The sequence below is a fragment of the Rhinolophus hipposideros genome (assembly GCF_964194185.1).
Source record: "Rhinolophus hipposideros genome assembly, chromosome: 1".
NCBI classification, from domain to species: Eukaryota; Metazoa; Chordata; class Mammalia; order Chiroptera; family Rhinolophidae; genus Rhinolophus; species Rhinolophus hipposideros.
The window spans coordinates 16,737,516-16,761,981 of record NC_138047.1 but is presented as its reverse complement, the minus strand read 5'-3'; the positions used below and the strand labels follow the sequence as shown (position 1 = coordinate 16,761,981).

General features: G+C 39.1%; 1 protein-coding gene and 1 pseudogene across 3 annotated transcripts in view; both read left to right on the top strand.

Moving 5' to 3' along the window:
• Positions 1-24,466, top strand: part of PLXDC2 (plexin domain containing 2) — a 393,562-nt gene that overhangs the window by 220,814 nt on the left and 148,282 nt on the right. The gene's annotated exons all lie outside the window — the stretch shown is intronic.
• Positions 16,694-18,351, top strand: LOC308495825 (heat shock cognate 71 kDa protein-like; annotated as a pseudogene). Its single transcript has 2 exons — positions 16,694-17,268; positions 17,299-18,351. The product of its transcript is annotated as a heat shock cognate 71 kDa protein-like (transcript).

Here is a 24,466-nt window from a genome sequence, read left to right as displayed (position 1 = left end):
TTCCTAGACAGAAAGATAAATTCTGTGATGGCTGCCTTGTGGTACCTAAATAATTCTCCGTGATTTACTTCTGAAAACTGGACAGCTCGTCTTAGAAGTGCTCCTTGGTAATTTACTCTAGTGCCCAACGTCCAGCAGCAGATTCAGCAGATATGCCAAAATGTATTTTCCCAGTGGCTTTGTGAATTACATATTCACATGCCCTTTTGTTTCTATTCTGTATCAACATGTCATATTTCACTAGCACCGCCTCCTTGTGGATGGGGGTGAAGTGTGGTTGAAGCAGCAAGAGGCCCAGAGAGGGGCCCCCCAGCAAACCTACTTGCATCAATAGGAATAAGCCAGAAAAATACTAGAGGCAGAAATATGGGTAGAACGAAAGAGGACAATTATACACAAACAAAAGAGAGAGGACCATTGGTATATGATGGATAAGTCATGATTGGGGAATCGGGGAAGGTTGATCAGCAGAGATGAGGTCTGGGTACAAAGTAGATTTTCCAGGCTTATGCTATTCCATTGTCATAAATCTACTTGTCACTGGTGCTTGGACATTCACTTAGGAATGAACATTTGTCTCTGGAAAGTGCCATTTACACTCTTCTGGATCCAGGCTTTATTTAAAACACTGGCGACACGTATTTTGCTTGCATTCTTTCTTAGTCACTACATCAGTAATTCAGATAAATAACAGTATTGCATAGCTGCTCAAATACATCACCCAGTTGACCACAAAGGGAGTCTAGGTGACTCTGTTTAATTGATAAAGTAACACCATTCAGCAGATGCTCTTACACTGTCCCATCCTTGAAAAGAAGGGGGAGGAAGAAAAACACTAAGCAATGCAGAGCTGACTTCAGATCCTGGTCATTTTAGGAATGAATTCAAAAGAGCTCCCTCAATTCTTGCTGAAGCCAGCAACTGAAATTCATTTTCTTGGAGAAGCAATCTGGCATCTAAATTAAGATAAATGCACCTCTTGAATCAGAATGTGTGGTTCATAAGTCAAGCCAGTCACATCTGTATGATCTTCAGTAAATTCCTTAATCTCTCTTGCCTCAGTTTCCTGATCTGTAAAATAGCACAATAAAAGAATGTATGTCATGGGGATTTTTGTCAAGATTAAATTAACTAATATATGTTAATGGCATATTTCATAGAAAATACTACAGGAAACAGCATATATTATTATTACTGTACTTTTTATATGTAAGTTTTCTCTTTTATTCCTTTTCAAAATACTTTCTCTCTAAAGCTGGGCTTGCTTGTTAAAGTAGTTTGTCTGTGGTTTTGCTTGTTTGTTTGTTTGTTTGATAGGATTATCCATACCTCAGGGGGTGTTTAGGGACTTATCTCGGCATGACCTCTAACTGCTCCTATTACACGCTGACTCATCCAGTCATGACTGGGAGGTATATTGGCCTGGAAAGGACTTGGGATGTCCTCTTTATTAGCATGGGTGTATCTGTCATCCCTTAAGTGCAGTGCAAATTCTCCTCTAAAAAGCCCCCAGGATCGACATTCTGCGAATCTATAACTACCCAAAAGTCTTAACAACTTTGTAATAAACACATGGCAGAAGAGTCTTGAAATGTGTCTCTCTAATTCTGATATCAATGTTTAAAGCTGGGTAACAGGCATTATTGTAATCAGCAGACCACGTATATCATTTGCTTCCTGTTTGTATAACAAGAACTTTAAGAACAAGGCATCAAAGTACAAAGTTAGGTATGGGTAAACTGATGATGGGGATATAGGATGGACATTCCCCCAGTGGCATCCAAGCCGACTTTCATAGACTTGAGACTCACTTAATTGCCAATAATCCAGTTTGAGAATGTATTAAAGACCTACCCCAAATGCAAATTAAATATTTGTTTTGTTAAATTTATGTGTGATGTTTTACCTTTGAATTAGGAGACAGATATCTTTATGTGTACCTATTATTTCAATGCTACCTTTATTTTTAGGATCTTTTGCCATTTTTTTTTCTTTTTTAAATAATCCACTAAAAACCAGTAAGTATAATGTGAAAACAGCTCAAAATTATGTTCTCACTTCAACTGATACAGTTCTGGAGCTGAGACAACAGTACTAAAAAATAGTAGTTCTAAAAGTTTTGTTGGGTATTTCCAATGGGGTTATGGTGGGTTTAGATTACTTTGTTGATCTGACTAGCCCAAAGACTGCAGAGAGATTTTCATTTAATTTTACTTGAATTATTGTTCAAATAAGAAGGTTCTGCTGAAGGCAAAAAAGATGTGGAAAATTGCCTTTAATTGGTTTATTGTCAATTTCCACAGCTACTTAAAAAAACAAAGCATCCTTTTAGTTAATAGCTTGTAGAGAAAATCCACAGCACTTGTAGATTAACCTACAAAAATACAAAATTAAGAGAATTTCGAACAATTAAGTTTGGCAAAAAAAAAAAAAAGCTAAATGATAGAGTGAAAACTTCTAATATATTTTTTAATTGTGGTTAAAATATACATAGGATAACATTGACCACTTATGAGGTTACTGTTTATGAAGTTTTAGTCTTTGAGCTCAGCTCTGAATAAATGTTTTTTTCTTTGGAAAGGGGTCATCTCTTTAGGTGACTCATCTGAGTAACGGGGCTGCCCTGAGGAAGCTGGGTACATGGCTGCCTGTCAGTGAAGGTGTAGAGTCAGGGACGGACACAGGTCAGAAGGGACGAACTCCAGACCACAGGATTCCTCAGAAGGACAGTTGTGTCGGACAACAGACAGCTGCTGGCCGCTGTCACAGACACACTGTTGGGCAGAGGGAAGATGACCTGATAGGACAGCCGCGGATACCTCAGTCTAGTATTCGGTCAGGCACATGTAGAATGCAGGATCTCAGGAGCAGCTATTGAAGGTGCTCAGGAAGGCAGTGGTACTGACAAGGAATTACATTAGCTCTGTGTCTGTAAAAATATCTCTAGTGAGACATCTGTGCCGTTTAATATTGTCCAAGTGGCTTCCTCACTTCAGTGTATTCCTCGTGCAATAAATAACTGTCTCTTCTACATCCATGCAGACTATACAAATCACTGCCTTTTTCTATACACAGGTAGATGGCACACCTGTCTGGTCAAAGGCAAAAGCATGCATTTCTTTTTCTTCTAGAGGCAATGGTGTTTGTGCCATGGTTAATCCTCCAGCATTTCTCCTGCAGCTTGCACCTTCGTACCAGTCTCTCACCTCTTGGGGGCTGGCAGGAAGCTGCTATTCAATTCAGTTTTTTTTTTAAAAAAACCTCATTTTCATCAACTAAACTGCAATGGTATTTTTCAATATTTCCTGCTTAGCAGGTGGCTGCCACTGAACTGATAAAAGGTAAGAATGAATAATAGACTCTGCCTCAGAGTTACCTGGAATGTCTCTTTTTAAAAATGTGGAAATCTGTTCTGCACAGACCTACTACACTGGCTGGTCTAGAATTTCGGCGGGGAGGGCGTTTGCGGGGGGGTGGGCGGGGAATAGGTCAGCAACTCGGCTGGAAGATGAGGTCAGGGTTAAGATGACTGTAGTAAAGGGTGTTGAAGCCTGCGCAGTGTTTTCTCCTTGGGTCTGTTTCATTTTAATAAAAATAGCAAAATTTTCTAACGTTTCACATTTCAAGATGTATGTAAGTTTTGTACTTGAAATTAGTTATTATTTTATTTGAGTGACGGGAAAACTGATGTGGACAGTGTAGACTAAAGCCCCAGCCCCAGGCACCTCTGGGCACCACCACTCCTATTCAATTAGACCTTCTGGCAACAGGACTCAAGAATGTGATTTTTAAAAGTTCCCCAGGTGATTCTTATGTGTGTTATGCTTGCTTGGGGAAAAAACACATTTTAAGAAACACAGCACCTTCATGTACCATCTGCTCAATGGACACTTGGTAGTAAAAACAAACTTATAAAAAGCTTTCTCCTTACACTTAGAGAAAGCAATGAGAGGTTTTAGCAAAAAAAAAAAAAAAAAAAAGTCTTTACTCATCCCTCGATAGCTGATCTAATTACTTCCTTGTAATATTTGCTTGACACATCAAGATTTAGGCCAATGCACAGGATTGTTCTTGGAAGGCTCAATGTCACCTCTGTTTTGTGCCTCACTTCCAGAATTTGTCATTGGGGACGTGTACTTGCTCTTTTCATTTGTGTGTGTGGGGGCGTGGGGTGGGGGATTGGCAGCATTGAAAGACAGTTTGCGCCTGATGTCTTGCATTAACTTTTCTACACATCTATTCTCTCTATGCTATCATATGGCTTATCCCCTCTCCCCTGTTCTTTTTTATGTTGTTATTTTTCAAGGGAGTTCTGCATATTCTTGTCAGTATTTCCCCAATGCGAAACATAGATTGATGGTCTCCTCTCACCTTGTTCGGATTAATATTATAACCATGTGCTGTGTGGATAAGATCTCAAAGGGGGCATAGAAGAGAAGGCATTTTATTTTTTCCGTTCAAGAGTAGGATTCAGCAAGACAGTATCTGTCACAACCACCTCATTCAGATAATTCGTTCCTGAAATGAACATTTACAGTCACTCCTTGCAAAATCAAGCCAGAGCAGTTAACTTCAGAGAAGTGGTATAAATGCCAATCTAAGAAGCTGCTCTGCCTCTTATACTTGGCTCATATTAAAGGCAATGTCTTTTCTAAAATTAAAGTCTTCTACATGAGAGCCTTATGTATCCTAAGTGTAAAGTACAAAAACCCATTTCTTTCCCATTTTGAAGGATAAAGAATAAACGCATAACTAAGAAAGAGCTTGCATGAGTCCCCAGTCTTGGAAAGGCAGAGTTAAGAACACAAATGTCGAAAATACCATTCTAGAGGTCTTGATTTTATGACCTATCAATCGATTTGGGGTTGTTAGTTCAAACGCACATTGCCATCCTTTCCTGTGGGAGTCAAACTTGCTTCCTCTTGGCTCGCACAGGCCGGCACAGACCCCAGCATTTTATCTGGCAGCCACATATTAGGTTTGCACATTCCACCCTTACCTCCCATGCTTTGGCTCACAGAGTAGGTCTTCATGTGTGCTGTTCTGCTTGAAGATACTCAGAATCTATCTGTAACTTAGAGACTATTTCAGGTAATTTATTAACACTGACCACTGAGGATGAAAATGTTTAGCTTGCTGAATAACTTAAAAAATATTCCAAGTTGTTCATTTCCGTATAGCAAACCACAATTCATCATGTTCATTCCATTTCCCTTACACAGAGAGGAGCTTTATGCCAGTAAATATCAGTGTTGTCCAGTGTTTGTAAAATCTTGAGTGATAGTACAACCCCTGGGACCTTCTAACCTTAAGTGATTTTTCTTTCTCCACTAGATGAAATTTAAGTATTTAGACCTTGACATTTGGCCATGAGACCCACTATCCCTGGTGAAGAGCCACTTGGTAGCAAGGAAAAAAGCAATTTCTTCATCTAATGAAGTAGATCCCTTAAAACCAGGGGTAATATATTTGCAGTCTGTTTTAAAAGATAAACAAACAGGCTCCATTTAGGAGCAGCCTTGCTGTCCGTGGATAGTGGTTTCCATATCCTGTGTTTATGAAGCATTTTCCTGCTACTTCTGATGTATCCTAAAACGCTCCCAGTGTTTTTAGTCAAGCATGTGTTGGTTATGGCATTTGGTCACACCGCCTTTCCTGTGCCTTAACTCGAATGCTAATGAAATATATTTCCCCTTGCCCAGAATGAAAGAAACGAGTATATAAATTCGCATAGGGTAGGCTTTATAAGTCATTATGCCTTTTGTTTCTATAAAATCAAAATGATCTTAACAGCAATGGGTCAAAAAGTAAAAATTTGAATACTTCAGAACACTAGGGACCATGGAGGCCTGGAGGTGTTTCAAACCTACTTTAGCTCTGTTTCTGACAACTGGTCCCTCGGTGTAAAGGCTTCCTCCCTAATGCTGTGCTTTCTGTGCCAATGATTACATACAGAGCTGCAGTGAAGAAGCTAAATGATTCCAATATGTATTAAATTAATTTTTAGGGAAAAATCCAAAGGCAAATGAGAATCTATAGCCTCACATTGAAGAAGAAAGAATTTTGAGTGAATGGGATCTTTTTCTGGGTTGAAGAAGTACCGAGGGTCAACATTTTAGTGAACCTTTTGTTCGTACTAGAGTCCACTGTTTACAAGGAACAACGCTGAACACTTTGAGGAAGTATACCAGAAGGCATGGTCTCTGTCCCCAAAAGGGGGAGAGATATATGATTTACCTATATAGGTGGGTAGGCTACAGTATACCTGTAGTAGACCTTCCACATTAACCACCGGGCAGACAGCGCACTGGGTTGGTTAAAGGTGCAAACTACAGAGTAACGTGGCCTTGGTTCAAACCCTGCCTCTGTAATTAGTAGTTTTGTGCCTTCTTTTCCTTAGTTTTCTTATATATAAATTGGGTATATCAATAGTACCTTCTATACAAACTGTTGTGAGAATTCAATGTTATAATATATATGAAATGCATAGAATAACCCTCGACAAATGCTAAACACTCAATGAAGGTTAGTCCTTTTTTATATTTTCTGAGGAATATGTCTATTCCACAATTGAGGAATATTACTATAGCATATAATTTCCCCCCCCCCCAGATTGTATTTGACCTTGTCTAAAGAACGTAGATGCTGGGATGTTGGGACACAAGCTGAATTCACAACTAGTTGTGAGATTCATTCCAGCATATCCTCCCCACAGTGGTAATGCAATCAGTACTTAGGCAAAACCATAAATAACATACGCCGTGGACCTTCAGAACCACTCACGAATAGGCAAAATAGGAAATGTTAAATTGGTTCAGTTCAAAGATCTACCGTTAAATTTACACACACACACACACACACACACACACACACACCATACATTGTAGAGATATTACCAACAACTTTGGAAGCCCAGATTATAAAACAAAACAAAAAAAAATGGCAATAATTAATTTCCACAGCATGCATAACGAATGGATTTATGGAGGAAGTACCATTTGATTTGAATCTTGAAGCGACAGTAGGATTTCGGTAGGCTGAGAAGCTGGGGAAGGGAATTGCAGACAGAGGGAGTAGAAATATGTACAAACTATGTACAGCAGATGTGGAGAGTGGTGAGTGGTCCAGTGACTTGTGCTTGAGACAAATGGAAATATTGCTGAGAGGTCAAGGAGACAGGCTAGAGGCACTATGTATAAGTAAGTCCTTGAAGGAGAAAGCTGAACTTAATTTAGTAACAAGTGAGGCAGTCATTGAAGGTTTTCTGGAGGAAATTACTATGATTGTTTCTTTGTGTACATTGTTGTACATGGAAAGGAGGGTCCTGGCTGAAAAGGGTCCTGGAAAGCAGCCCCATTGCCTGGTAAAAAAAGCAGTGGGACCTAAATTGGGCTGAGACAGAAGACTAGAAAGGAGGGGATTGAGGGAGGTGATAGTTCATTGACAAAACTCTTACACATGGTAGTTAATTGAGAGTGGACGAGAGCCCATGAGAGAATAACAGTTAACTGATATAAGAAACACAGGATAAATAGCACTCTCATGCATTTAGTGATGCATTTCACTTGGGCTCCATCTTGACTTGGTAAAGATGAAAATGGGTATTTGGTCCTTTACCCATTGTTTTGTGTGGTTGTTTTTTTCAAGACCTTTTTGCAGGTGAATAGAGAAGAGGGCAAAGCCCAGTTTCCCTTGACTTGCACACCCTGGTAAACCATGGGGCTTGTGGAGCATTGCCTTTGGCACAGCTGAGTGTCAGGGAGGTTGGCTCACCACAAATGAAGCTGAGCCTTCACCGCTGGGTAAGCCAGCCGACCTAAGTGCTGGGTGCCCAGTGCCCACAGATGTAAATGGTGGTTCATCTCGCAAACCTCTACCACTTTATGGAAGACAACAAGAGAATTAAATAGGAAACAGGAAAATAAGTCCAAGTATATTCTGGGACACCGGGTTATTTTTTTCAAGTTCAAGCATGATTACCATGAAAATCAAGTAACTGGAACTATTTTCCATAGAAAATAAAGGAAAAGGCAAAACTGGCATCATGCTTAGATTCACTAACAAAAGTTGAAATGACGTTAGGAGGTCATAAAATGTAAGCAAGAAGTAACCCTGGTGATGAGCAGAATCAATGATTTAGATGGGAGGGAAAATATGGAGGGAGATGGTTTGTGTAGTTCTTTTACTTCCATGCCCGGGAGACATTACAGTGTGTATATTTAATCTTGCTTTGCTATCTACATACATTCTTATCACTGGTTCACCCTCCTTTATTTTCTGCTATGTAAACGTAATGTCTGAGCTACAATTAATGCCTTAAATAGAGTTATCTGTTGGCAAGTAAAAGCAAAGTTAGAGAACGTCCTGAAATTCTGAAATTGTAGATTTGTCTTATGCTTACTACATGTAACTATTCCATAAACATTGTAAGTATGTTGCACGTTGAAAACTAAATGGCTTTTGTGTAAACTTTCACTACTTTGCTATTTGATTGAAAGCCACAGAAAATAATTTCCTCACAAAATATATCCTAAAAGAAAAAATGTCACCACATGTTAATATTAGTTGGAAAACCATACTTTTAAACCACGTTAACAGTATCATGAGTATGGTGTCCCATTGGTAAGTTTCTAATATTACAGATTTTTTTCCTGAAATATCCAATCAAATATCTAATGAGTGAAACTTCAGACATGGATGGTATCCAAAGGTAATAGATAATAAATCATTTTACTAAGTAGGATGAATGTAGCCTTGTGAACCTGGTGATTGTCACTTCCCCATGATTTCAAGCATCAATGTACAGGTATATCCAGTGTAGAACTCTCTGGTGATTCTGATGGGAACCCCAAAGGCAATATTGAATTCAACACCCCACTCCCCACACCTCACTACCCCTCCCACTGTGTTCCCAGCCACCTTAAACTAAACCCCACCCACTGCTCTGTTCAGACCTGAAATCTCACTGTCATTCTTGACTTCTCGCTTCTCACAAATTCTTGTCACATCTAGTAATTACCAAGTCCCGAACAATTGTGCTTTTGAATCTTTCTCTGATGCAACAATTTGTCCACATACTGTCTTCATGTCTTCACCTTTACCCTCCTTCCTGGATAACTCTTGTAGTCTCCTAAGTGACTGTTATTCTTCTAATCTTGCCTCTCCACACTGTTCTCCATATGATGAAATCATCTTTTGAAGGTGAGGTATGTCTTTTCTGCTTCAGCAGGAATTCCATGAAATGACAGCAGTACATTTTTCCAACTTTATCTCTTCTCGAGCAGCCCTCCTGCACTGAGTTTCAGCTATTTAAATACCTCTGAGTTCCAGTCAGCTGATCCCGTTCCTCAGGTCCTTGTACCTGCTCCTCCTTCTCAGATTCCTTACCTGCATTATCCCTGCTGGTCCTTCGGGTCGCGGCTTGATGCACTTCTTCATAGAGAACATCCCTGCCCAGGATGGAGCTGGGTCGCCTCCTCTGTGCCCTGCAGCACCTATCCTCGCCCCCTGCTGTGGAGTATCTGCTCCTCTGTACTGTACCCCCTGCCTTCTGTCTCCTCCACTCACTTCCAGGCCTCCTGATAGTATGGGTGTCCGCCCAGCCCCTGGGCCAGTACCGGTCATGGTAAAAGCAGTTAATAAATATTAGCTAGGTAAATACAAGAATGAATTTTATAGCTTCACCACAACCTTAGGCAAGTATTTAATACAATGTCCTTAGGCAAGTATTTAATACAATATCCATGTGATAATTTCTTCTATTCTTATAATGTGTACACCTGAGGTTATAAGTGCCTTACTGAAATAAATAAATCTAGGGCTAAAACAGGTGGTTCATTGGATTCAGCTGCCCTTTATACAACAACTTCATGCACAAAAGGATATTGCCATCGTGTTTATTCCGGTTTTCTCCTTCCTCCCCATTTTTTTAATATTAGACTATAATTTAGGAGAATATATGAGATTAATAAATGATAGGATGTGAGTTTATACTGATTTTTTTTGAGTATATGTCTCATCTCTAAAAACATGTGTATAGGCAGATTTGATTTTCATTGAGGATTTAGCAGCCTTGCTAAGCTAAGCTGCTTATGAGCTTTGGTGCCCTCACCACTGATGCTTGTAGTCATGGTGGTGGCAGTTTTGGGCTGCCCACACGTGATCTCCCAAGTGCAGGATTGTTTATTGTTCAGTTAGGGAAATAAAGCAGTATTAATTAAAAAAAAACCAAAACATTCATCTCATAAATTGGTTATTACAAAACAAAATCTTTAAGACACATCAGGGAACATAGCTAAAAACAAACAAACAAAAAGTTTGTTTTTATACATAGTGGCTTATTCTGCTCATTTTCCCCATTAACTGGAAACAGCAAAACTGTCTTTAACAGGAATTTATGTTCTGTGTTATATATGGAGAAAACACAGATGTATCGTAGAGGATATACAGAAAAAATTAGGGACAGAGCAAATAATTTATAGATTATTTTTCTAGTTATTAAATCTTTTATAAATGACATCTTCATCTGTTGATGAAGTAACTTTGGATTTTTCGCTGAAGAAAAGGAACATCATATTATATGCCTTGATGTAAACAGTTTTGATATGGATTAAAACATATGAGATAATCATCCTTAGCATTAGATTGTTCCAATTACTATATACGGAAGTTTTCAAAATTAGTTTTTTAATTCTGATACATCTTAAGACATAGACAGAAAGCAGTCCTGTCAAGGTTATACAGAGAGGTACCCCTAAGATAAAAACTCACGAGGGTTTGATTTCTTGTCCAGTCTTTGGCCAGAATCTCTATTTCATTTCTGTCAAGGACTGTGCCCTCAAAGTGATTCCTGGAAGAAATTCTATGACCAGAAGTGATAGAGGGCTTGGGCAGCCTTACAACTGAGATTTTTATCTATGGCCAGTGAAGTACAGTGGCCTGGCTTTCACGGGAAGTTGCAGAGGCTGTAATGCTATTTATAGGAGTCCCTAGGTCTTAAGCTTTTCCTTCCTTTCCCCTCCCATCTCTTTCCTTTCCATCTAAGAAAGGAATGTTGTTGTTGCCATGGGTAACAAAAGGATACGGTGTTTGAAGTTTTATTCATGAGACATTTGACTAGATAGTCTAGAAAAATCCATAATATTAGAGATCTGTGCAAATGGCATACCATACTTATAGTTCTCCTAATATGTTTTTAAAAGCATGGTTTTTTCAACTAATATTAACACGTGGCACACCTTTGCCTTTTAGGATATGTTTTGTGGGGAAATTATTTTCTGAGGTCTTCAATGAAGGAGTTAAGTGATGACGGTTTCCATCAAAGCCATACTATGTTCTATGTGCACCATCTATACAGTGTTTATGGAATATCCACATATATTATGCATGAGAAAAATCTACAGCTTCGGATTGCAAGATCTTTCTCTAACTTGTTTTTTTTTTACTTTGCTAATAAATCACATTTATTCAAGATGCATTTGCGGAGAGTCAGTTACAAGTAACAGCTAGATACAGTAATGACAAGAGAGGGTGACATCCTTCTAGAACGATACTGTGCAGTACAGCATTGAAGTCCATGAATGTGAGCATGTATCTTCTTTAAGTTTTCTAGTAATATAAAAAGTGAAATAGCAACATCGATTTAAGAACATATTTAAGAAACTACATGTATCCAATATATTAGCATTTCAACATATAATGAAAGTTATCAATAATACATGCTTCTTTTTTCACCTCAGTCTTCAAAATCCAGTGTGTATTTTATGGATAAAGCATATCTCAATTTGAGCTCGCCACCTTTCATGTGCTCAGACATCGCACTGAGGGTCTGACATGGGTCTGCATAGGTATAGAGGCTCGAAATTTACTAGGTACAATAGGTTCCAGAACCTATTGTTTCTAGACGTATTCACAAAGTTATGTGGAAATACAAAGTTAGGAACAACTGAGTCACTTGGATAAAGGGAAAAGTAATCAAGAAAAAGCTTTTTAAAGGAGCAGCTCTGTGAGCTATCCAGAAAAAGCAACAACATACCAGAAATAGGAAGGGGACAAACTAGGCATGAGTGGGTATCTTCCATATTTCAAGTATCTTGGTGATTAGTAGAGTATTGGGTGCAGTGAGGATGGTGGGGTGGGTGAAGATGAGAGAGTGGCAAAAGATATGAGCAGAAAGTAGGTTAAAGATAGAATCACTAAAAATCCCTCTGGGTTCTACTGAGGAATACGGATATCATCTGGCTCACAGTCTAATGCCACTGGATTTTTATAAGCAGAGGGGTTTTGAGATGTGTCATGTTTTGGATAGATAATTCTGGTGGAAATGTAGAGCAAATTGGGAGAGGGTGATACTTAAAGCAGAGAATACTAGAAGCTTCTGCATTGGCCAAAGGGAAGTTCAGGGAGATTAGTTAACTTATAAAAAAGGTTTCATGGTCAAGTAAGTTTGTACAGTATTGGGTGAAACACAAATATATTGATCTCCTCTAAGATTTTTCAATATTTATGATGCTTATATTCATTGAAATTCACAAGGGAGATATGGTATGCAGTTTTTTTCCCAAATTAATTTGTCAGCTGGACTCTTTTTTTTTTCCCCCCAGGACCATCTTGCAGAACCAGTATACTCTGGAATATTTTGCAAATGCTGATGTAGGAAAAGTATTAGCTTGAATGAAAGGAGGGTACTGTGTGATATTTCCAAGGCCTTTCCACTCTGTTTCTTGTCCTAATGAGGATCTTACTTGTAGGCAGCCAATCCCTCTATCCACATTTCAATTTGATTAAACAATTTTTGTATGCATCCCTTCCTCTTTTTTTTTTTTATCAGGGCTAGAGAAATCACTTCTGGGTAGATAACAGTCTTACCATGGAAGGAAATAAAATTCTATTGGGGCGAAAATGAATTAAAAAAAAGAAAGAAAGAAAGAAAACAAAGGATAAGAGAAGGCAAGGGAGGATAAGAGAGAGGAGAGGGGAAAGGAAGGGACCCAGGAGAGGGAAGAGAAGGGAGAACCTGGACAGAAAGAAGAAGGGAGAGGAAGAGATTAAGAAAATAGATAAATAAAAGGAAAGAGGAGAGAGTCACCAGTATTTAAATAGTTGGCAGAAGAAAATGGAGTGGAGAAAACAGTGTCAGGGTTCAAGTGAAGGGGAAGAGGGAAGACAATACTCAGACTTTAACGGAAGAGAGAGTTTCATGACAAAGGGAATGGCCAACAGAGCATGATGTAAAATGGCATCAAACAGGAGAAATCTTCATGCCATGAAAACTCCAGCTTACAACCTATAAGAATTATTCACCTATAAGGCTAAGTGATTGTTTCAGATGTTTGCTTACTGAGATTCTTTTTCTAACCTTGAAACTTGAAAGTTCATGAACACTTATAAATATATGTATTGGGGAAGAGAGTTAGGACAAATGGTTAATTGATGAATACAAAAGCATTAGAAGGATTTGCCAAACACTATGCTCCCTTCCAGGTAGGATCTGAATATTTGTTTCATACATGAAGGAAAAGCAAAATGAATTCCCTTCTTAGATTTACCAGAATGAGATTTTTAGAAGAACACTTCTGCAGGTTTTACATTTGGCTGGTTTTCAGACCTATCTAGTCATTTCATTTCTATCTGATAATTTTTAGATTGCTCTCGAGTTGAGCCTTGGGAATAGAGTTCTGATGGCCCCACTGAGCAAGATCAGTGCTTTGAATTGATCCAGGCGCACTTGTCTCCCATGAATAAGTAATTTATAGTTGAGAGAGCATATTTCACACAGCCAAAGTTAAGTGACGTCTTATTTCACCAAGAAATAGGTCATTTGAATAAGGAGACACTGAGAGTATGCTTAAGGTAATTACATGGAGCAGGTGGTCTTCACAGCTAGTGCTGACTTTGATGAAAGAGAGATCATAGTCTGAAAACAGCCCACCTCATGTTGAGTTCTGGAGGGAAAAAAGGAAAAATTTAATAACTGGCTTTGAAGTGAATACTGATATTCTGTCATTCCTCACTTCTTTTCCATGGTAGATTAAAGATACTATTACTGGTTTAACCTTGTTTCTGGAGGAAAATATAGAGCAGTTCCCATTCCCCATTTCTTTAATTTATTCCTTAAAAACTTGCCCCAATTATACCTTTTGGATTTAGCACGAGTCTCTGTTTTTACTCATAAATTTAGTTTTTCCGAACTTAAGTTCACGAATGAGTAGAAAATGCTGACTCTAAAGCCAAAGTGTCAGTAATTTGTCTAAAGCCAAATCCAATTTTGAAAATGCCCAGGCAATTTCTACAGAAGTCAGTGGAGATTGGTTATCGATGACTATGGATTGTGTAAAGACTTGTTCAAATTTGAAGTAGCTGAAAATATATTATTTCCTTGAAATGGAAATACGGGAAGAGCTTTTTGTTTTGCAAATTATTTCATTCTTAAAATAATACTTTTCTAAAAATAATATGACTTTAAAAGTAGTATTATATGAGGTCGGACAATTAAGTTCACGAACTCATCCTAGAAAAAATGCTACATACCTCATTGCTGAATATCACTATGGTCACCTTCGAAGTACTCCCCTTGGGAAGCTATGCACTGATGCCAGCGCCTAGTCCACCCTTCAAAGCAGTTTTGGAACTCTTTTTCTGGAATGGCCATCAGAGCTGTCCTCGTATTATCCTTGATGTCCTGAATGTCTTCAAAATGTCTCCTTTCAATATTTCCTTTATCCTCACGTAAAGAAAGAAGTCATTGGGTACCAGATCAAGTGAGTAAGGAGGTTGTTCCAATACAGTTATGTGTTTACTGGCTAAAAACTCCCTCACAGACAGTGCCCTGTGAGCTGGTGCATTGTCGTGATGCAAGAGCCATGAATTGTTGGCGAAAAGTTCAGATCATTTAACTTTTTCACGCAGAGTTTTCAGCACTTCCAAATAGTAAACCTGGTTAACTCTTTGTCCAGTTGGTACAAATTCATAATGAATAATCCCTCTGATATCAAAAAGCTTAGCAACAACTTTGTGAACTTAGCTGTCCAACCTCGTATTACTTAGTCTCTCTCTATATAGTATCTGTGGCAGACATAAAATGTCAGTTTCCTATCTGTATTAGTTTCCTTCGACTGCTGTAACAAATTACCATCAATTGGGAGGCTTAAAATAACAGAAGTTTATTTTCTCAGTTCTGGAAGCCGAAAGTCAGAAATTGCTATCACTAAGCCAAAATCAGTGTTGGTGCTGTAGGCTCTAGAGGGGAAAGTGTTATTTGCTTCTTTGCCTGTTCAGTTTGAATTCCTGGGCTTGTCACCACATTACTGCAGTCTTCAAGGCCACTATCTTCTAAGCCCTCTCTGCTCTATTTCCACATCATTTCCACATGGAGTGTGTGTGTGTGTCTAATCTCCTGGTACCTCCTTGTTATAAGGATTCATGTGATTGCATTTGGGGCCCACTCAGATAATTCAGAATGATCTCCCCACCACAAGATCCTTAACTCCTAGGATTCTACGAAGACCCTTTTGCCCTTTTTTTTTTTTTGCCCTTTTTTACCCTTTTAAGGTAACATTCAAATGTTCCAGAGATTAGAATCTGGATATCTTTGGGAGGCAGGGCCTTTTTCGGCCTCTCACAGTACTCAGTACACATTTCTATTTTCTTTCCTGCTAAAAGAATCCTGATTTTGTTCGAGATGGCATTGTTCCCATAGGATATAGGCAATGACTTAGGTTGAATCTAAACCAATTATGTCTCCACATGCTGTGCAGCTAGGGATGGTCCTATAACCTAGTCCTGGCAAATAAGATGTAAGAAAATATTAGTTTGCAATGTTAGTTTTTAAAAAAGGTCTCCAGTAAAGACACAAAATGGAACAGTCATGATAAACACTATCTCTGGTCTTATTTTCCACCTTGAACTCAGATGTGATTCCTTGTTACTGGGGAACGAGTTGTGATCCTGGGGCAAAAACACCTATAAAAGGAAAAAAGTGGCAAAATTAAAGATGGAAAAATTGAAGGCACTTCATTATTAAGCAACTGACACAATGCCAACTGCTCATTCCAGATTTCTTGATATGTAAAAATGTAAAAAGAAAAAGTACAATAAAGTAAATTAATATTTGTTTAAGCCATTGTTAGTCAGATTTTCAGTGACTGCAGCCCAAAGCATTCCCAACTGATACATTCCAAAATATTTGGAAAATATAGTTGACCCTTGCAAAGTGCAGGGGTTTCGGGTACCAACCCTGCATGCAGTCTAAAATCCACGTGTAACTTCACTACACAACTACTACTGTGTTTCCCCGAAAATAGGACTTAGACTGTCAGCCCTAATGCGTCTTTTGGAACAAAAATTAATATAAGACCCAGTCTTACATTATATTATACCCAGTCTTATAGTAAAATAAGACCGGGTCTTATATTAATTTTTGCTCCAAAAGACACATTAGGGCTGATTGTCCAGCTAGGTCTTATTTTTGGGGAAACACGGTAATTGCCTATGGTTGATCAGTAGCCTTACTGATGACATTAATGGTCAATTAACATATATTTTATATGTTATACATATTATATACTGTACTCTTATAAGAAAGTGAGCTAGAGAAAAGAAAATGTTAGCAAGAAAATCATAAGGAAGGGCTCACTGAACACAGGGACAGCTGTCAGGATGTCTCTTCTTAAGTCGCACCTACACTCAAGCAACCATGCCCATGAGACCTGCAGTTGGCATTGATCTCAGCACCACCTACTACTCTTGTGGGGGTGTCTTCCAGCAAGGAAAAGTGGAAGTAATTGCCAGCGATCAGGGAAACCAAACCACCCCAAGTTATATCGCCTTTACTGCTATCGCAAGGTTGATCAGTGATAGTGCAAAGAATCAAGTTGCAATGAACCCCACCAACAGTTTTTGATGCCAAACACTTGTTGGACGTAGATCTGATGATACCGTTGTTCGATCTGATAGGAAGCATTGGCCTTTCATGGTGGTGGATAATGATGGCAGGCCCAAGGTCCAAGTAGAATACAAGGGAGAGACAAAAAGTTCTTATCCAGAAGAAGTGCCATCTATGGTTTTGACAAAGATGAAGGAAATGTCAGAAGCCTACCTTTGGAAGACTGTGACCAATGCTGTTGTCACAGGCCCTGCTTACTTCAGTGACTCTCACCATCAGACTTCCAAAGATGCTGGAACCACTGCTGGTCTCATTGTGCTTAGAATCATCAATGAGCCAACTGCTGCTGCCATTGCTTATGGCTTAGACAAAAAGCACCCTGGCCAGTATTAATATTGAATCAACTTCTCTACTTTTATCACCTGTGCCCGATTTGAAGAACTGAGGGCTGACCTTTTCCGTGGCGCCCTGGACCCTGTAGAAAAGCCCTTAGGGATGCCAAGCTTGACAAGTCCCAGAGCCATGATATTGTCCTGGTGGGTGGTGCTAGTCATATCCCCAAGATTCAGAAACTCCTACAGGACTTCTTCAGTGAAAAAGAGTTGAATAAGAGCATCAACCCTGATGAGGCTCTTGCTTATGGTGCAGCTGTCCAGACAGCCATGCTGTGTGGGAGACAAATCTGAAAATGTCCCAAATTTGCTGTTGTTGGATGTCACTCCTCTTTCCCTCGACATTGGAACTGCTGGTGGAGTTACGACTACCCTCATCGAGCGCAATGCTACCATTCCTACCGTGCAATCACAGACCTGCGCTACCTGCTCTGACCACCAGCCTGGTGCACTCATTCTGGTTTATGAAGGTAAGTGGGCCACAGCCAAGGACAACCACCTGCTTGGCAAGTTCAACCTCACAGGCACGCCTCCTGCATCTCCTGGTGCTCCTCAGATTGAAGTCACTTTTGATATTGATGCCAATGGCATCCTCAATGTCTCTGCTGTGGATAAAAGTACAGGAAAAGACAACAAGATTACCATCACTAATGATAGGGTCATCTGAGCACGGAAGACATGGAGCGCATGGTCCAGGAAGCTGAGAAGCACAAAGCTGAAGATGCGAAGCAGAGGGACAAGGTGTCTTCCAAAAATTCACTTGAATCCTATGCATTCAACATGGAAGCAACTGTTGAAGATGAAAAATGTCAAGGCCAGATCAATGATGAGGACAAACAAAAGATTCTTGACAAGTGCAATAAAATCTTAAACTGGCTTGATAGGAATCAGGCTGCAGAGAAGGAAGAATTTGAACATCAGCAGAAAGAGCTGGAAGACAGCTGCAACCCCATCATTACCACACTGTACCAGAGTGCAGGAGGTGTACCAGGAGGGATGCCTGGGGGCTTCCCTTATGGTGGAGCCCCTCCTTTTGGTGGTGCCTCTTCTGAGCCAATCACCAAAGAGGTCGATTAAGCCAACCTTGGGCATAGATTTAGCATTGTTCCACAGAAAATATGGAATGACCCAAATTTGTAGCAAATTCCATGGCAGTTATAAAGTGGAACTGCTATATAATAAATAACTGGGCATTCTTGATATTGAATATGAAATTTGTGCACAGGGAAAGGAAATAAAGATACACTTTATAAGTACGGCATTGTAAAATGGAAAATGCGGTGACTTAAATAACACTACTTAAAATTGGCACCAGAACAACACCAAAAAAATCATAAGGAAAAAAAATATATTTACACTGTTTATTGAAAAAAATCCACATGGACCCATACAGGTCAAACCCATGCTGTTTTAGGGTCAACTGTGCTGAAGAGCATGAAAAAGAAAAAAAAATCACGATTAATATCAGCACCCAGAAATGATCACTGTTAACGTTTTGTAGTATATTCTTCTAGCATACAAAAGGGATCTTGCTATACATACTATTTTAGAATTTGTTCTTTTTGGTCTAATTATGTTACAACTATTCTCTCATGTCATTAATATTAATTTGGAAAACTAATATGCACATAGTGGTCCATCATTTTGATAAACTATAATTAAATAATCTTTCCTGAAAATTTATTTTAAAATTAAGAACTGAATATTTTAAGTACTTTGATTTCCAGTCTATTCCCTATAGACCCTCAAAAGAATATTTCAAAGTTTGTTTTTCAATACTGTTGTTATTATTTAGTGTTTCTTTGTTTCGCGAAAAAACTGTATGATGATAGGCCATAAATAGCAAAACAAGAAAAAAAAGTGCTAAGTTGTTTGAATGAAGGCCTCTGAGCCCTAAGAAAATTTTGTCATTTTCATAGCATTCGCTGTGAAGAGATCTGATGGGAAAGTTCTGGGAGGATGAAATCTAATTAGGGTTGACTGAGGGAGTGATTATGTTGCTATGGAGATTTTAATTATGTTCGATAGGAATCATATCATTTGTTTTACTATTTTGTGTTAGCTACACCTTCTCAATTATATTTATTTTAATAAAAATTGCTTTTGTATAACAGATAATACAACATACTTGTGATGTCATAAGCCTTATAATATAAAATCAACATGTAATATTAATGAAAAAGAAAAATATTAATAAAATATTTCTTATTATCACCTGTTCAGAAAATGACTTAATTGAAAACAAGTTATGAGTCTAATAACAAATTGATATTAACAAGTTATTCTCTCCTTTCTTCTCCTTTCTGGAAATTGGTACACAAGAGGGGCACAATGAGTAAGGAAATCTTATTCTGGTAAATGCTGACTATCCATGGAAATATTCCCAATTGTGGAAAACCATAGTAGCGGAGTATGGGATGGAAGAAACTGTTGAAGGATTTCTGGTTAAACTAGTGATTCACACAGAGAAATCTGATACTGTTCTTTCTCACTGAGACTAAGATACCAAATGTCTAGGCTGCATGTAAGAGTTGTAATGAAGTTTTTATAAATTTGTAATTCCACTTGTGTTTCTATTTGTAATTCCGTGTGTGTGTGTGTGTGTGTGTGTGTGTACACACACATATGTGGGGGAGGTGTGATAGTGAAAGAGAATAGTATGTTTCCATAGCAACATAACAGAAAATCCATAACATGGAGGTAATTTGATAGCAGCAATTTCTTCCTCCTAGGTAAAGTGTGGAAGTACAATAAATATTGTGCAGATATTTTGTGTAATTCAGAAGACACTTATTTAATTCAGAGTTGAGTATAACTCAGTGGCTCAGGATGTCTTATTCCTGTTGCTCTTCCCCTACCCCAACTTCCTTCTCTTTGGCTTTCATGCACTTCATACTCCCAAATCGTGAAAAATTTGTTTGCACTCTTTAGTTACTATACTGTTTCTCCTTTTCGTCTACTAAAAAAAAAAAAAAAAAAAAGTGTTTATATCTTTGATTGATGCCTTCATTGAAAAATCCTTAATCTTCCTCTGCTTTCTAGGCTTATCATTACTAAAACTGAACTGCTAAAGCCCTGCTCAACACCTTGACAAATCTAATGGCAGTTGACCAATCTTCATTCTCCTTGATCTCTTTATAGCTTTAGGCTCTGCTGATTATCGTGAACCATGTTCTTCCCTTGGACTCTGGTAATAACAATATCTTGGTTTCTACCAACCTTTCTAAGAGATCCTTCTCTGTCTTGTTTCAGTAACCGCTCCTTCTGTCATGCTGTGTGCATAAGCATGCTCCAAGATGTGACTCTGAGCGTCTCCTCTTTTATTTTTCTGTTCCAGAAGTTTTCAGTACCCCTGTACCCAAATCTGCAATCTACATTCCATATTATTCTTACACCTAAATATCAGCTAACATCTGTTTATTATTTTGGCTCGAATAACTCAACATTTCATAAAATGTGATACATTTAGATAATTATCATCACATCTGAAGAGTGATTAAACACTGTCCCCCAACTTTCCTGTTTCTCTTGGAAGCATAGTCCTTATCCCAAGATATGGTCATTATTTATTCCCACTATCCTTTTACCCATAAATCTAATCACTTATTTGTATTAAATGGGCCATATACATCTGTCCTGTTCCATGGCCATCAATGGACGATTTCTAGATATATTTTGAAGGTAATGCTGAGAATATTTGTTGATGAATTAGTAAGGAGTATGAGAAAAGGAGAAAAACCAAGGGTGATGTTAAGGATTTTGGCTTGTGCAACTGAGTGAGGTAGGTAGGTCACTGGGGAAGAACAAGATAGGGATGGGCGGGATTCCATTTTCAGCATGTTAAGTTTGAGATTCCTATAAAACATTCGAATGGAAATATTCAATAAGCAGTTAAGATTTCTGAGTCCAGAGTTCAGAGAAGTGGGTGTTGGAGATATAAATTTAGGACTGATCAGTTGGACAGGTTGAGCATACCTGGGGACTGGGTATAGGTAGACAGAGAAGGAGTCTTAGGCTCAGCCCTGGCGCACACCAGTGCCAACAAGGCAAGATGGAGGGAGCCTGCTTTGAAAAAGCAGCTAACACAGTGGGACAAAAACCAAGAGAGAAGTGTCATCGAAGACATTTGAAAACAGTTTCAAGGAGAGGATAATTAACTGTGTGGAATGCTACTGAGCGTGAGTATGGTGAGGACTGAAAAGTCACCATCAGGGCCAGGTTATCCGTCACCTACAGGTGACACAGTGGCTAGGGCCCACGACACTTATAGGGACCCAAAAAGTGTCTTAATTTTCATTTCTTTTAGAATCAGAATGAAAACAAAATGAATACAGTAGTAATGAATATATTAGGTTAGTGCAAAAGTAATTGTACCTTTTAAACTGCGATTACTTTTGCACCAACCTAATGTAATAATGAACCTAGCCGAGATTATATTTGTCTTTATAATAGGAGAGTCATAAATTATAATTTGTAATTATTTTTTTAATGAAAGAAAGGACCTGGGAAGGTCTTAATGTGGCCCCGCTGAGCATTAGCTAGACATGGGCATCACTGCTCCCCTTGATAAGAACAGCTTTGAAGGAATCCTGGCAACACAAACTTGATAGGTGTGGGTTCGGGAAAGAGTTGGAGAGGAAATGAATGTGGAGACAGGAGACAGCATTTCAAACAAACCTTTAAAAGAATTCTGTACAGGGGTGCAGAGAAATAGGATCATAGCGGGAAGAGATGTAGAGCCTAAGGGCGTTTTTGTTTCATTTTATGTGATGTTGAGCCAAAGGACGGACATGCGTGTGTGTGTGTGTGTGTGTGTGTGTGTGTGTGTGTGTGTGTGTCTGGGAAAACAGGGACAACATATTTTTTAGAAGATATAATTGAAGGAACAGAGTCCTTCAGGGTAGAAGGGCGTGGGATTGTCCCAGTGGGAGGACTCGGCCTTCTATGGGAGCCATCTCTCCCTTCTTCAGCAGGAAAATGAAAGGTCAAGTCATCAGCTGAGAGTGAGGAGGTCTGAAAGTGTGTGGGAGACTGGAGGAGGGGACAAAATACGCAATAGTCACTTTTATGCTGAGAGAATGGATTATCAAGGGAAATGTAATAGGATTACTGAGGAGAGAATGTGAGAAAATTGAAAATGTGAACAGCAGTAGTTATCTCTGGATAGTAGAATCAATTTTTTTTTTTTTGTATTTTGCTTTTTATAATTTTTCTTTTCAGAGTTTTCACATTAAGGTACTTTTGCCACTGTAAAAAGCTATTAAAAATAATAATAGAAAAAAATGAATAGCCTTCCTACCCCTTATATCTTGGTTCCTATTTTCTATAGGATTTTTTTCTGAAGCAACTCCAGCTCCTTGTTAAAATTTTCCTAAGACTCAATCTCCAGTGTAGGATGGTATTCTGTTGTATGTGTTGTTATATTATTTTAACTGCTGTCTGTATGAATATAGTTTTCCTAATGAATTTACCACTTCTTTACTGCCAGCAACTAGGGCACATATAGGTACTTCTTGGGTTTAATGCATTAGTGTACACAGATGTCTTAGATGTCAATCTTCTTTGTGGACACGTGGGTTTTCTCTCACCTTCTCTTTTACTGTGGCAGAGCATGCTCTCTCCTTGCAGTGCATGTAATCCTCACTTTGTTCTTAATCAGACACATTGCTTTAGCCCCTTTCTTCCAAACACACCTCAGTTTTGTTGAGGCCATGAGGTCTATACTTGTGGAACAGAACTTGAGAAATGTGAACAAGGAGGTGAGAGAAAACTGCCACTATCCTTTTCTCACTCTCATTCCTTACCTCCTCCCCCACAGTGCTCCTTAAGGTGTCCTGGTAGTAGGTGGGTAATAGGAAAGAATAGGACTTAATCTCCTGTGTCAAAAATCACTTCTCAGTGCAGAAGACAATGGGTGATAAGTTGTTCTGGAGTTCAGAGAGAGAACCCACACATATCTCCAGGGGAGACCAAACTATGGAAAAGCTTGTCTAAGAAAGATGATAATCCATTAGAGAGAAGGTCTTCAGAGGGAATTGATGAGAGTATAAAGCCATGTGATGTTTTTCCTTCCTCCCCATAGACTCCACCTGGAGAAGCCTGAGGGGGAAAGCTGTCAAGTGGCTTGCCTTGGGATCCAGGACAAAGGGCAGAAGTGACATGTGGCAGTTATACACGTTGTTCCCATTGTTCAATAGATGGCAGGAAAGATAGCCTGACACCCTGACCTGCTGAAACAATGTGCATCCAGCAGAAAATAATCGATGTACTTACCACCAAGAGTCGGATGTGGGGAGGTGGATAAGTGGCAGAGGACATCGACCTGAAAGTGCATCACCCGAGTCCCAAGGGTAGTCTGAGAGAACCCCAGGGTAGAGGGTGGCAGTATCTGAAGAATCTGTAAATTCACCCTCTGGATTTTGACATCTGCCTTGACGTTGTGTTTGTCTAGCACCCAAGAGAGAGATCCAAGGAGCAGTAGCTAATTATTAAAAGACTTCTTTTTTTTTTCATTTAAGGAGTCAAGGAGCCAAAGAGAGGGCGAGAGTAACGGGACAGAACACCCCTCTGGGTCCTTGAACCCTAGGTCCAGTCTAAACTCGTAGGAGTGGGGATTACCTTTAAACTGGCTTTCAATCCGGTGAGGTAGAAATCTTCATTTCTTAGTCCTGACCTCTAATGCCTAAAAAATGATACTGTTCATTAATGCCTGCGATGACATGAAATGTTCCTGAGATGTCATCAAGGGTAAGTGAAGAAACCCAACGAAGTGTTTGAAGGCTCTGGTGGGAAACAAAATAAAGCTGTGTTCTCTGGGGTCAGCCTGTTTATTCAACTAACAAATAGAGAAACCAGTAGCAATGGTGAGAGGAAGCGTATTCACAGTAGGGGTATAGCAGCAGTGGTAACAGCGGTGACAGACCATTCCTAGCATGCCAACCAGGTGCCAGTCATGCTATCGTCAGGTGTATTAACTTGAATCCTTACCGGAAACCAATCCTTACCAGCAATGCAGTTGTTCTATCTTCAGATAAGCATAGGAGGAAACTGAAGTCCATGTAGGTTGCGCAGGCAGGCAATAAAAAACTAGAGAAAGGAAGCATAATAAAATTGGAAGAGGAAGGGAATGCCTTTTCAGAAGTCACCTCTCTTCCTTTCTGCAATCTTGCCAACCTTCTCACTGTCATTACAG